The 12,448-nt window shown below is 34.0% G+C and overlaps 1 protein-coding gene across 3 annotated transcripts in view; it reads left to right on the top strand.

Moving 5' to 3' along the window:
* GTF2I (general transcription factor IIi) overlaps positions 1–12,448 on the top strand; it is a 93,819-nt gene that overhangs the window by 9,872 nt on the left and 71,499 nt on the right. The gene's annotated exons all lie outside the window — the stretch shown is intronic.

The following is a 12,448-nucleotide window of genomic DNA, read 5'->3' as shown; positions in this document are numbered from 1 at the left end:
ATAGCATTCAGTATTCTAGTATTGGGGGGAAAATTAGCCAAGAGTCTAGTATTCATTCTTGAATTCAGCCAGTGTGTCATGAGTGGTGACTGTGTGCAGAGCACTGTGTTGGTGCTGGCTGGAAGGACCCTCCCCGAGTCCTCCCAGCTTACAGATTTACAGTCAATAACAAATACAGTATTATCAAAATTAAAGGATTAATTAACCATTGATTTGTCATTAAAAGATTTAATTTACCCTGATTTACCATTGATTGATAGCTATAGAGAGGTCTTTAGATAAAATAGTGTGCTTTAAAAGTACACTTTTGACATGAAATTCCAATCACTCCTTCCTTAAAATACAAGAAGCAAGAAAAGCTTTTACTTAGTTGATAGGGACAAATTTTAATCAGTAAATTTACTATGTAATGTCATTTGTTCTCCCAATTCTAATATTCCACCTGTGACAGCAAAAGACTTAACACCTTTGAAATAAGGCAAAAGTAGGAGAAATTTTAATTAGCTTAGCACATGTATGTATTAAATGTTTTAAAAAATACTTTGAAACACCTTTAAACCTAACAAAATAGTTACAAGAAGAGCAAACAAAAATTTCCCACATATATCCTCCACCCAGAAACTCCATTCAAGTTTTCCCAAACTCTATAGCAAAAAAGTCTAATCCATACTTTTCACCCAATTGTCCAGTCTCTCTAATATACTTCACTTAAAAAAAAAAACTGGTGCATTTTATTTAAATCCAGAATATATGCAATATGACTGCTACAAGTGCAGTTTTTAAAAAATATTTTTTAAAAATTGAAGTATAAATTTATAGTGTATTGGTTTCTGATGTACAGCATAGTGATTCAGTTACACATATATTCTTTTTCATTACAGGTTGCTACAAGCCATTGAATGTAGTTCCCTGCGCTATACAGTAGAATAATATACTTCACTTTTTAGAACAGTTCCTCAGTGTTTGATCTTCATGCCTTTGACCTTTTTGAAGGTTACAGGGCAGTCATTTAATAAAATAACTCGCAACTTGGGCTTGTCCAGTACATTTTGGGCAGGAATATGTTCTTACTGTGTTTTCTTTGGTGAGCATGACGTTTGTCCCGTGACAAGTGCTACTTTGATTACTTGGTTAAGATGCCATGTTTTTGTTAAACTGAATACAATTAAGTAAAAAAGTCATGTTTTCCTTTGTTAATAAATATTTTGTGTGGCAGTACTATGGGATAATGAAAATATCTCTTGTCTTTTTAGCATTGCAGAATCCTATTTTTTTTCTCTTGAGGCTGCGGATTTTAAAAATTTTTTAGGGATGAAGTTTAGTGCTTGGACTTAAATCTCATTACAGTTGTTATCTAAGTCCTTGAAAACTTGGTATTTTCTGAAATTTAAATATTGTGAGAAGAGGAATTTGAAAAATGTTAAGAATTGGTTGTATTTTATAGTGTATGGTGTGGTTTGAAAGAACTTGGGGAATTAAGAACAATTAGATACAGATTAGATTCTGTTTAATTATTTCTTTGATCTTGGGCAATTTAGATTGTTTTTCCAAGTTATCAGCTGTTCTTATGTTAAATAAAGGTCTGCAGTGTAAAATGTGCCTGGCACATGTCACCCTTTTATAATAAACATCTAAGACACTAAGTTACTTTCTTGGGATTATGCAGAAAATGAATTAATGGGGTCAATGGATTACCTTGAATACATTTTCTATAGAAACTGCTAACTGGACACAACTAAAACAAATGGTAGTATGTTGAAAAAAATCTTAAAGTATTTATAAATTCTGTGTTCACAGTCCAAACTGATTTTTACTAAATGTATACTGACATTTTGAAATAAGTAAGTTTCCTCTCTTAAAAAACAGATTCTTTAGCTTCAGTGTTTATTAATTGTAGGTAGAAAATGGGGATACTCAGATCAGATTCAGAGGTAAAAAGATTTAGACAACCTAAAAGATTACCAGAATGTAAGAATACATGATAACTTAAAGTAATTTTAATGGGACTGAATCTTGTTTAGGACAAAGTCAGCTGATTCATCTATTAAATCTTTTCCATTTATTTTAGACACCGCCTTATGATAGTATGTAAAATCTTAGATGATGAATTTTAACTTTTTCTTAGTATTCATCGTTTTGAAGAAATACTTTTATGAAATAGGAATTTTTTTTTTAAAGTTTGAGCTCTCACTTTACTTTCTTTCTTGGAACTAAGTGATACTTTATATCTCACTAAAGATGTTTCTGTTAGTGTGTGTGTATATATATATATATATATATATACACACACACATATATAACTATAATAGTGCCTTTAGTTATTCATCTTGTTGAAATTTGGCTTTAGTGGTTGTTAATAATTAGTGTAAATAATAATTAGCTGTAGATAATAGTAGTTGGTAAATGTGAGTTTTAACCAACCTCATATAGAAAAATAACCTGAGACTAGATCTCAAAGAATGGAGATGAGGAAGAAGACACCCCCGTCCCAATACTGGTGTGGAGAAAGCGTTCACAGCACAGGAAAGCCATACTGCATATTTTTTTGAGTGGAGGTCAAAAACTTAAATTTGGGTGGAAGATTTTCCTGTTTAAAGTACTCCCTCTTTTAAAAAAAAAAAGAAAAAACTTGGCTTTTAAATCTGTTGAATAATTGTAGAATTGAATACCATTACCTGTCCTAAATACTGTCAGTAGTCTTCCCTGGCCAATATCCTAGTGGTAAAAATTTTAGCTAATATTGAACATTTTCTCAGTTTTAATTGATCTAAGTATCTGAGGATTCAGTGGTGATGGCTCTAGTACAAAACATTGTGTTAGGAAAGTAATTGATTTGTGCAGTCTTGAAGTGTATTTCACCATACTTAAGTAAATGTACAGGGTAGATCTTAGTTGCTTTATTATAAGGAAAAGTAACAGATAACCTAAGCTGTTTGTAGAAAACTGAAAATAAAATTTTGAGAAGAAAAAAAATTGTGGGCCTGGTACCTTGATCAATTGAAATTCATTTCCTCCTTGTTGAACATGAGTCTTGAATTTTACTGAGATAAACTGTTGCTTAAACAACTCTCATGTCTGCTTATCATTGTTAACAGGGATATACATGCCTAACCCTGTCCGCAGTGTTTTAAGTTATGTGTTCATCTAGCCAGTTGGTCTGTAACCCATTCATGTTTTTTTCTTTGAACAATTATCCTTTATTTTTTCATAAAATGTTGCTGATGTTGCTATGTACTCTTCAGTGTCCACCATAATACTTGCTTTTTGGACAAAAAGGAGATTATACTTTTGCTTTAGTTTGCTAATGAGTGGCAGTTAGTTTACTGCCTCATAAAGATTGACTAGTAGTACTGTTCTAATCACTGTATAATTATTTACCTTGGGCTCTTTTTTTCTTAACCTGCCTTTCTTTGATTATAATTGTGCATGAAAGATGTATTTTGGAGTTTAGAGATACCATTCGAGTCCCTTGTTATAAAATTAACTGTCTATGTGACTATCAAGGCAGCTGATCTTTCTGGGTTGGGTTTCTCATTTATGACGTAATAGAACAAAGAGGTTGCGCTAAATATCTTGAATTTTCCTTTTGATCTAAGATTGTATGTTGTAAGGTTGAAATGAAAAAAATGTTTGTTGAAAATAACAATATACAGCAACACAAAAAAGAAGTAAGACATAAATGTAATTGAAAAAAAAGCAAGATCAGTGTTATGGTACTTCCCCTGCCCTCACCACTTACCAGCCTGACCTGAAGCTTAATTCAAAGTAGAAACATGTTGGAAATTCAGTACCATTTTAGAGATCAGCATAATCAGAAATATTGAGAACTTTAGTTTTTTTGTTAGGGTGATGATGCCCTGTGTGAAAATCTTTAAGTGCTCTCTTTGACGCACTATAAAATCTCATTTTATTATTTTGCTGTTGAGCATTACTGGCAAGAATCAATGAGATAAAAGCAAAAGTGTGGCTAAATAAAAACATTTATTTGAAATTAATTATTGGCTTATTTTGAAGTAGATCTAGTTCACAATTAAGGACATAGATAAACCTAATCCTGGAAATGGATCTCCAACTAGAAACACAAGAAGATTTTAAAGAATGGTTGGAGTCTGTTTTCAGAGACATAAAAGAAGGTATCACATCTATTAAACAATAGCTGACCAAGATAAAAAGATGAAACAACAACAGGGCAATTAAGTTCATCTTTTAAACTCATAAAAGAGAATTAAAATCAAATCAGGGAAACAAAAGATGAAATCAGAAAACATCTAGAATTGAAGAATTAAGGAAACTGAAAAAATGGGAAAGAAGAGTGGACTCCGGTAGCTGTTATTTTCTGTGTCCTGTGTACTTTACCAACGCAACCTTTTTCTCCTGACAACAGTGTCCTGCTTTGTCTTTTGAGTAACTTCTGAGTAACTGCTTACCTTTCTATTCCATGTAGTTCTAGCTAGACTGCTAATCACGGTGAGTGTATTCCAGATAATCTTGTTCTGACTAGCCACTGTAATTAGGTGTGGGGTAGGCTTGGGACACAAACCCCCAGAACTTTTCTGCGGAAGTAACAGGTAGATATAATAGTCTTGCCTCTGGGATCCCAGTACAGGTGTGTGATAAGCTTAAAGATGCATGTGGCTGTCATCTGTGTGTTAGGGAAGAAACCTATCTCCTCAAGAAGTGAGGTCGGCTGGGAGGGAACAGAGAGAATGCTGATGATATCTCTTGTGTTCCTTGATCCAGCTGTGTGTGGAGTCAGTGCAACCTTTAGTATGAATAATTACATAAAACAATAAAAATTCCTTTGTTTACTTGAGGTGGTTTGAACTGAGTATTTGTAACCTCACACTCTAAGATAGTTCTGGCTAACTCGTACATTGTCCTTGAAAATGAAGACTGTTAGAAGGTATAGTTCTTAGAGTTGGTGGGACTAATAAGAATGTTCTAGAATAATAAACCTTTTGTAAAAATACTGAAATGATGATAAGGTAGGAATTTTGAAGGCTGTTATGAAAAGGCTAATGCTATGAAAACGACAGTGGGAACTCAGTCCCTTTTGCCCTGAGGGCACCTGCCAGTTTTACCACATGAACCTGAGTTTTGAAAACCTTATGGGATCACACACTGTAATCAAAACCCAGAACCTACACAAAATTCAGGGATCAGGTAGATCCTTCCCCTTGATAAATTGAGACCCTAACTGGATAAGGCTGATTGAGAGATAAACTGGCCTGCATCTCTATTTGTGGTCTGGGTTAACATCTTCTGGGTGTTCCCAGGAATCTGAAACCTTGAACTTGGATTATGGTGATCCCAGGCAGGTAGTGTTCCCAGATACCTGGAAGAAGCTGGCCTTCACCCCAGGCCTCATGTTTAAAAGAATGTTTTAATATAAAATGGTAAGCATACAGTAAAAGACAGTCAGGCATACATGGGAACAAGTACCATGAGTATGAGCAAGAACTATCAGAAACATCAGAAATATACCTGCAAAGACTTGAGATTTTTGAGTTATGATAGACTATATAAAACAACTACCCCTATTATGTTTAAAGAAATAAATTAAGCTTGAAAATCTTTATAGAGAGTAAGAAACTGTAAAATGTGACATAGTAACAAACAGAAATTCTAGAAGTGAAAATTATAAATGAGGGTATGAGGTTTAAGGACTAGCATACATTTAGTCTGAGTCTCAGTGTATTGTAGGAGGTAGAAAATGGGACAGAGAAAACCTGAAGAGATAATAGCTGAGAATTTGCCACAACCAAAGGATGACAATCCTTAGTCAAGAAGCCCAGTGAATGATGAACTTGCTGAGTAAAAAGAAACTTAGAGACACACACATACTACAGATAGTGAAACTGTAGAAAATCGAAGACAATACAAAAAGAGATTCCAGATGACTTCTGAGTAACAACGAGAGCCAAAATACAGTGAAACTGAAAAATAATGAAATAACCTCAGTATCTTGACAGGAAGTACTTGTCAACCTAGATTTCTATCTGGTTGAAAATATCTTTCAAGAATAAAGAATTTTTAGCAAACAAAAAGTCTGCTATGAGAAAGAAATTCTAAGGGATTAACTCCAGGCAGAAGGAAAATATGAGGTGCAAGAAAGAATGAACAAAGAATGTCATAAATCAAACGAAAATTTGTTTAAAATAAATAGTATTGCCTTAAACATACAGAAAAAAGTACATACACAAAAGATGAACAAGGAGCTACATCCACATGGTAATTACCAGAATTAAAAGAAACTGCGATTGAAGATTACTGACAGTTTATGCAAATATGTAGCCATCATCAGACATCAGTTTAGTAATGGGCATAGAACCCTAAGTAGATGATGAGTCCTGCTAGAAGAAATACAGATTGTAAACTATGACAGGTGTTTCTTTAGTAAGCAAAGAATTGCAACTATTTTAGTAATAATGAGATATTCATAGTAATTAGGTCATAGCTCTCCAGTATGCTGGTGAGATTGATGAATTTAGTATGTTTAAACATTTCTGGTAGAAATAAAAAAATTTAGATTATGTATCAAGAGATATAAAGATTTTCATGGTATATTTCAGTATGAAGAATTTTACAGTATGGAAATAAAAAGGGTAAAGCCAGTTTTGTGAAGATGTTGAGAGAAATTCTATGATTCCATTTTGATGGGCAGATACTTAAATAATTTGTTCTGTAAGAATATGTAATATGGCAGGTAGATGATGCTAGTTAATCATTAAGGTAAGGCCTCTGTACTCAGTGGGTTAGGCTCTTTGGAATTTTATTTATTTATTTGTTTGTTTGTTTTAATTTATTTTTTAAATGAAGGTACTGGGAATAGAACCCAGGACCTCATGTGTGCTAAGCAAGTGCTCTACCACTGAGCTATATCCACCCCCTGGAAGTTTAACTTACTCTGAGAATCTATATTCTGGATGTTTTGTGTGTGCATTTTAACTCTAGTATATCATAAAAGTGTACTTCTGTGTTCCTTTTCTTTGTTCTTTTTCTCAGGCAGTCTACGTTGCTAACTGTTGTGTGAGGATACTCTCAGCAGTAATCCTTGGAAAATGGCAGTGGCAAATGCTCACATGGCGTTGGGGTGGACCTTTGTATCCTGGTTCTTATTCCCTTGGTTAACTCTTTTGCTACAGCTCCTACCATGGTGGCTCAAGAGGTCATGAGAATTTAAACGTTTACTCAGCACGGTGTAATCTCCATAGCAGTATAGTTTTTTGTGATAATGAAAAAGTTCTTTATCTGTGATTCTTTAATACAGTAGTCACATGTGGCTGCTGAGCACTTGAAACGTGGCTAAAGCTACTGAGGAACTGAATTTTTAATTTTATGTAATCTTAAATTTAAATAGCTACATGTGGTTATTGGCTTCCATGTTGGTTACCGCATCTCTAGAGGGATACTACTCCAGGTTTTTCCTTGACTGCTGGTTTTCTGCCTTGGATGATTGCCTTCTTTCGTATAGTGAGATCACTTCTTCTCCCCACACCACTTCCTTTACCAAGACAGCACCAGAGATACATAATGGGAGAGCAAGTATTATGTTCCACATCGAGAAGTCATTTGCTTGTCTAAGACTGGCCTCGCCTTGTGAATTATCTCAGTTCAGTTTTTCTTCCTTCTCTGTATTTAAAAAGATTAAAAGGGATCCATTGTTTCTGTATTTACTGATTCATGGAGTACATGATCATTTTGGTCCTTTTCCTTTTTGTTCCGAGAACTATTATTAATGAAGTTTAGAAGTACGAATCATGCCTATTTGCATTCATTACGAGTGCAGAGGTGACTGTCCCATTAAAATAATTTTTTAAATTGACGTATGGTTGATTTACAATGTTGTGTTAGTTCCATTTTAGTTACTTTAAATTTTTGGTTTCATGTCCTCTTTAATTGGGAGACTTCCAATTAAAGTTATGATGTGACAGATAATGACAGATCATATCCTGGTGATTTTTTTTGTTGTTGCTGTTCTTTTCTAGTGATGCACATACACACATATATGTGCTGTTTAAATTAAAATGGAAGAAGACTGCATGGTTCCTGCTCTAGTAGCTTATGAGACACTATCTCCTTTAAAGGTCTTTTTTTAGACTCTCTGGATACTATCATTCTGCTTTTATGTTCTTTCTTTCTTCCTCACAGGGTTATTGTGAATATTTAAAAAATGACCAATAAAGCATTATAGATATATTTAATAAATTTTTTTTTGTCTATTGAGCTCTTTTTTAAATTTTTTTTCAGTTTACAATATTGCATGAATTTCTGGTGTATAGCATAACATTTCAGTCATACATATATATATATTCATTTTCATATTCTTTTTCATTATAGGTTACTGCAAGATAAATGAATATATACTAGAAACGTATTGTTTATCTGAGCTTTTTTTTAAAATACTTTCTCATTGAGTTATAGTCATTTTACAATGTGTCAAATTACATTGTAGAGCACAGTTTTTCAGTTATGCAAGAACATACATATATTCATTGTCACATTTTTTTTTTCGCTGTGAGCTCTAAGCTCTTACTTTAAATTGAAGGGATTTATAGAGTGAGAAGTGAAAGGAACCTTCATAGTAAGTGGTTGACTTAGTGTCTCTGCTTACAGAAGAGAAGGCTGAGGGCTGCCCACTGGGGTCTTGGAGCTGGTTGGCAGTCTGGGGAACTCACAACTGGCTTTTCTGGCCACCAGTTCTGTCAGGACCAGCCCATCATACCTCATGCTTCTGTAAGCTTGCATCACCAGCCTGGCCTGGTGTGTCCTCTAGTGTTTTAATGCCACGGTATGATGGCAGTTTCCTTCTGGGAAAGGGAGGAGAGGGCACAGTCACCAAGTGAGGGGTGCAGAGAATGTTCCACGAACAGTCTTGACTGAGGACTATCCAGGGGAATGACCTCTTGGGACAGGAAAAGAACAGTTCTCTGAATTTCTCTTGTAATCCAAATGCAGCCATTTCTAGAGAGCAGAAAGCCCCAAACAAAATGCATCCTTCCCCATCGAGCCTGACCGGACTGGGTCACCTGTAAGGTTCTTCCCATCAGAAATACTAAGGTACTCCCCAAACGTTCTGGTAATGGAGTAGGACCTCTCATCGCCTGTGGCATCCCCACGGGCTGTTGGTGTGGCGTCCCTCCCATTTCTTAACTCACAGTGAATGTGACTGACATCATAGCAGATGTGTGGCAATTGAAGGTGAGAAGTGAAAACAGCACAAGGCAAAAAACTGTCCTAGTGTTATATTCTGACTCTCATAGAGGCTAGATGACCTTGACAAATCATTGCATTTATAAAATGAGAACACATCTTTTTTTCTTGCTGGAGAATGAAAGGAAAAGTGAAATTATTAAAAAATATTATGAACTTTCAGAAATAATGATGGTATACTCTTAAGTGAATGTTCTCTTATGGAAAAATAGTATTTCTGTTGTCCACACTGACTGAGCCACATTGTATTATAAATTTACTTAAACTTATTTATCCGAGAGAGAAGAATAAGACCTAGGCTGTTATGGAAAATAATTTCCACGATCTAACCATTCTCTTGCTTGGTGCAGCCTTTTTTGATTCTTTCTCCCATCAGAATAGTGATCCTGTTTTAGGAAACAGAATTATTTCTATTTGTTAACAGATATGGGGGAAAGTGTCAATTTTTTATTATAAAAATTTAATTTCCTAAATATGTACACTTTATTACTTTTTGATGCCCAAATCGAGCATAGCAGTTAATTCACATGCTAACAAATGGTGGAGCTAGATTGCAGTTTTTAATAATAGGGAAATAGGTCGTCCTCTTTTTTTAATTGAAATATAGTTGATTTTTACAATATATTCATTTCAGGTATACAATAGTGATTCAGTATTTTTATAGATTATACTCCATTTGAAGTTATTGTAAAATATTGGCTATATTCCCTGTGCTGTCCTTGTAGCTTGTCTATTTTATATATAGTAGTTTGTATGTTTTAATTCCCTCTGCTATCTTGCCCCACTTTCCTTCCCTGGTCATTCTCTTTAATAATACACATTTTTAGCCAAAATTTTCATGCTAAGAGCTCTACATGTTCTCTGGAATATTGGGCCTTCAGTTAAGAAATACTCAATTGTCTTTAATAAATTAATTTATATACATAGATGTGTTTTTAGAATTCCTATTCATGGTTCCAGTCTAATTTTTTAGTCATTCTTTTGTATTAATTTCATTAGATTATTTGGTCTCTTGTTAAAACTGGAATTAATTTAACTAAATTGAAAAGGATACTTTTTAATAGGCATGTAATTTGCATACTATTTATAGAAAACCATTTCTTTCAGTGTCAGGATTTTTACTTACTTTTTAATCTACATACATAGGTTTTTTTCTTTTTTTTTTTGAGTAAAGGTAGATTTATTTAGCGAGATACATACTGCATATAGTGTAGGCTGCTTCAGAAGGCAAGAGAAAGACCGTGAGATATGGGGGTTGGGTGCTCAGGTTAAAGTAAAAGTAGGTATACACTCCAAAGACAGAGGGTGGGCCGTCTCTGAAAAGGAGGGAGCCATAGGCAACCACATAGGTTTTTTTTTTTTAACTGAAGTATAGTCAGTTTATAATTTGTCAACTTCTGATGTACAGCATAACATTTCAGTCATACATATATGTACATATATTTGGTTTCATATCTTTTTCATTATAGGTTACTACAGGACATTGAATATAGTTCCCTGTGCTTATACAGGAAAAACTTGTTATTTATCTGTTTTATATATAGTAGTTAATATTTGCAAATCTCAAACTCCGAATTTATTCCTTTCCACCCTCTTTCCCCCTGGTAACCATAGTTTGTTTATTATGTCTGTGAGTCTGTTTCTTTTTCTTAGGTAATTTCATTAGTGTCTTTTTTCTTTTTTTAGATTCCACATATGAGTGATATCATACGGTATTTTTCTTTCTTTTTCTGGCTTACTGCACTTAGAATGGCGTATTAGGATTTTTAAAATTTGCTTTCGATTTTGGCTTCTTAGAATGTCTTTTATGTGATGTATTTTTGCTTTTTAATTTTTTAATTTTGATAAAATTCATGTAACATAAAATTTACCATTTTAATAATTTTTAAATATACAGTTCCCCTGGCATTAAGTACATTCACATTGTTGTGCGACCATCATTGCTATCTATCTCCAGAACTTTTTCATCATCCCAAACTCATAAAACTCTGTATGTATTAAATGATAACTTCCCATTGCTCCCTCCTTCTAGTTCCTGGCAGCCACCATTCTACTTTCTGTCTCTATGAATTTGATTATGGGTAATCTCATGCGAGTGGAATCACACAACTTTTGTCCATTTGTGTCTGGCTTATTTCACTTAGAATAATATTTTCAAGATTTGTCTATTGAGGCATGTATCAGAACTTTATTCCTTTTTAAGGCTGAATTACATTCCATTGTATTTACATACCACATTTTGTTTACCCATTCACCTGACAATGGATACTTGGGTTTCCACCTTTGGCTATTGTGAGTAATGCTGCTGTGAACATAAACATAAAGAAACATCTGTTCAAAACTCCACTTTCAGTTCTTTTGGATATATACCCAGAAGTGGGATCACTGCATCATGGTGATTCTGTTTAACTTTTTAAAGAACCGCCAAACTTTTCCACAGTGGATGCACCATTTTACATTCCTAAGAGCAATGCATAAAGATTCCAATTTCACCACATCCTTGCCAACATGTAATAGTGCATGTTTATGTGTTGTATTTTTATAGTGCTTGAAATTCAGTTGAGGCTCTTTGCTGATACCAAAGTATCAGAAACTTTTCTAGGTGGGAGGGTGCACAAGGTCCTGGATTCAATCCCTAGTACCTCTGAAAAACAAAAACAAATCAAACAAAAAAAACCTAAAATTACCTCCCCCATTAAAAGAAAAGAAACAAAAAAGATTTTTTTTAAAAGGAAACGAACAAAAAAGGATAAAAAAACTTTTCTAAAGAGAATGTATTAGAAAGGAATCTTAGGTGTTCTTTGTCTTGCAACCTATTTCCTTTTTTTTTTTTGTATATATATTGAAGTAGAGTCAGTTTACAATGTTGTATCAATTTCTGGTGTACAGCATAATGTTTCAGCCATACAGGAACATGCATATATTTGTTTTCATATTACAAAAGGAAACAAAAGAACAGAAAAAGATAAAAATAAAAAGAAACTGTTTTCTAAAGAGAATATATTATAAAGGAATCTTAAGTGTTCTTTGTCCTGCAACCTATTTCCTTAGTAAGAAAGAGTTTCTCTTTCCCCTAGCCTCAGTCTACTTGACCCACTAGTGGGTAATCAGTGTGTGCGTGAGAGGAAGGGAACTTTGCATCTGTTTTCTGTGCTGAACTGTGATAAACTTACCACTGGATTGTGAAGTGCATCACCTCTTTCTCTCACCTGGGAAAATATTTAACTGGTTCTGG

The sequence above is a fragment of the Camelus dromedarius genome, chromosome 24 (assembly GCF_036321535.1).
Source record: "Camelus dromedarius isolate mCamDro1 chromosome 24, mCamDro1.pat, whole genome shotgun sequence".
Lineage (NCBI taxonomy): Eukaryota > Metazoa > Chordata > Mammalia > Artiodactyla > Camelidae > Camelus > Camelus dromedarius.
Note: the sequence above shows the minus strand (reverse complement) of the source record. Positions and strands in the feature narration are given on the sequence as shown.